The following is a 3,339-nucleotide window of genomic DNA, read 5'->3' as shown; positions in this document are numbered from 1 at the left end:
AAAATAATTACTAAGGAAACAGGTGTGGGAAATACACATACGCACATTTAACATTCAGATATCAGGCAACACCCACTGGGGAGGAGCTGTAACTGACTGGCATAGCACATGTATTTCAATTCCTGGCATTTCCAGGTAGGGCTGAGAAAGACCCCCTGCCTGAAACTCTGGAGAGCTGCTGCCACTCAGGCCAATGGTCTGATTCAGCATACGGCAGCTTCATACATGAGGCTGCCTACTATCCCTACCTAGGAAATGATACCGAAGACACTAGCCCTTGTCCCTGAACACACCACTGGAGATGCTGCCAAGTCTGCTCACCATATGCCATCTCTGCTAAGTATGATGGATTGATTACGTGCCATCAAGTCGGTGGCGACTCTTAGCAACTACATGGATAGATTCTCTTAAGGTCTCTCAGTGGTTCATTCTTTGCTGTTTTAATTGAATCCATCCACCTTTCTGCTAGCCATCCTCTTCTTCTCTTTCCTTCAACTTTTCCCAGCATAATGGACTTCTCAAGGGAGCTGGATCTTCGCATAATATGTCTGAAGTATGATAGTTTGAGCCTGGGCATTTGTGCCTCGAATGAAAATTCTGGATTGATTTGTTCTATGATCCATTTGTTTGTTTTCCTGGCTGTCCATGGTATCCTCAAAAGTCTTCTCCAGCACCAAAATATACAACCCACAAAATGCGCGTGTCATGTACAAGCAGACCCTCTATTATTATCCCCCAGCTTGCAATTACATTTGCTTTTTAAAATGGAGGGAATCGATTGAATGCCACAAAACAAAGGGCAACATTGTTATAACAGCAATTTACTTTGGGGGGGTGGGGATGCTCCCAGCACACAACTGTTGTGTTCTCAATATGTTAGTAACAACAACAACAATAACAAGAATAACTCCATTGCTATATCGCTACTGAATACACTGTCCGTATATTCAGTAGCGATATAGCAATGGAGTTTGGACTAGACAAGTGTGCTGCATTAATAATGAAAAGACTGCCCAATAGAAGCAAGATCAAGAACCTGGAAGAGAAAGAACATTGCAAATACTTGGACATTCTCCAGGCTGATAACATCGCACACACTGAAGTTAAAAGAAAAATAGGAAGTGAATACATCAGGAGAGTTAGAAAAATCCTAAAGTCCAATCTCAATGGCGGGAACACCATACAAGCCATAAACACCTAGGCTATACCTGTTATCAGATACACTGCAGGAATAATAGACTGGACCCAGGCAGAGCAAGAGACGCTAGATCGTAAGACCAGGAAAATCATGACTATCAATCATGCTCTGCACCCCCGCAGTGATGTCAATAGGCTATACCTCCCTCGCAGCTCAGGTGGAAGAGGAATGCTGCAAGTCCATCAAACAGTAGAGGAGGAGAAAAGAGGCCTTGAAGAATATATCAAGGACAGTGAAGAAGATGCACTTCAAATGGTCAATAATGCGAAACTATTCAACACCAATGAAACAAAGCAGGCCTACAAGAAAGAACAAGTCAAGAACCGAGCAGAAAAATGGAAAAATAAGCCACTGCATGGTCAATATTTGCACAATATAAGTGGAAAATCAGACATCACCAAGACCTGGCAATGGCTTAAGAATGGCAACTTGAAGAAAGAAACAGAGGGTTTAATACTGGCTGCGCAAGAACAGGCACTAAGAACAAACGCAATAAGAGCAAAAGTCGAAAAATCAACCACAAACAGCAAGTGCCGCCTTTGTAAAGAAGCAGATGAAACTGTGGACCACCTAATCAGCTGTTGTAAAAAGATCGCACAGGCTGACTACAAACAACGGCACAACAAAGTAGCAGGGATGATACACTGGAACATCTGCAAAAAATACAAGCTACCTGTAGCCAAAAATTGGTGGGACCATAAAATTGAAAAAGTTGAAGAAAATGAAGATGTAAAAATATTATGGGACTTCCGACTACAAACAGACAAACATCTGCCACACAATACACCAGATATAACTGTAGTCGAGAAGAAAGAAAAACAAGTCAAAATAATCAACATAGCAATACCAGGGGATAGCAGAATAGAAGAAAAAGAAATAGAAAAAATCACCAAATACAAAGATCTACAAATTGAAATTGAAAGGCTGTGGCAGAAAAAGACCAAAATAATCCCAGTGGTAATTGGCGCCCTGGGTGCAGTTCCAAAAGACCTTGAAGAGCACCTCAACACCATAGGGGCCACAGAAATCACCATCAGCCAATTACAAAAAGCAGCTTTACTGGGAACAGCCTATATTCTGCGACGATATCTATAACAACAGCAACAACATTGACAATAAAATTCTGGCATCCCAGGTCCTTGGGAAGGACTCGATGTCTGGATAAAACAAACCGGTCAATAACACCTGTCTGACTGTGTAAAATAATAATAATAATAGTCCCTGAAATGGCTGTGTATTACAAAATATAGGCTTTATGCAAAAACATAGGAAAATAATGCCTCTGGCACTAATGTGAAATGTAATGTAAAAAAGACTTAGAAATGTACATACATATAAAACACTTTGGGCCAGACTGCATGTTAAGTGAAGAGCATAGTTTGGCCCTTGCATACCTGGCTGTTTAGCAGCCACATGGGGCCCCAGTCCAGTTTGGGATCAAGGCAAGATTGGAGGGAGGATTTAACTCTTTCCCTCTGCCATAGTCCTGATCTGGCTTCTATCCCATCCTGCCCCGCCCCACCACCAGCTGGTTTCCCTGGAGGGAAGCTCCCACTGGCACTTGCAGAGAGCTTGTGTCATTCAGCCCCTCAGGGCCCTCTGATGTGACCATCCCCATGTGTGGTGGCCACAGGAAATGCCTGTTCATATCAAACTCTCAGCCTGACTAGTCAGTTGTGTGCATCTACTGCCACTAAAGGCAGGATTCAACATGCCACTTGAAACTCTACTTCTTGACCAGAGGCTCATAGGCTTGCCAACTTACCAGGAAAATAGTCTAGGCTGCTCCTGTGCTTTTAACTGCAACCTGATGTGCAGAAATCAGCAGGCGAAGTTTTCGTGGAAGCAAGATGAGCAGCATCACCTGCTTATGTCTGCACATCATAGTTGCTCTTAAAGGCACAGGCATAGGGGCTGGTTAAAACTGGCAATCCTAGAGGCATGCTCAAAGCTGAATCTTACCTATGGCAGTAATCAGGGGTACAGCACCTGATTTATTGTAGGCTGGGGAGCTAGCCCAGGCAGGCTTTTCTCAGGGATACTTCAAGCCATGTCAGTAGGCCTCACCATTTGATGACTGTGGAATAACTGAAACAAAATGCTCATTGTCCAAACCCACTCCCAGCCGCTCCCTTTTTACT

This window comes from Hemicordylus capensis, chromosome 6, assembly GCF_027244095.1.
Source record: "Hemicordylus capensis ecotype Gifberg chromosome 6, rHemCap1.1.pri, whole genome shotgun sequence".
NCBI lineage: Eukaryota > Metazoa > Chordata > Lepidosauria > Squamata > Cordylidae > Hemicordylus > Hemicordylus capensis.
Note: the sequence above shows the minus strand (reverse complement) of the source record.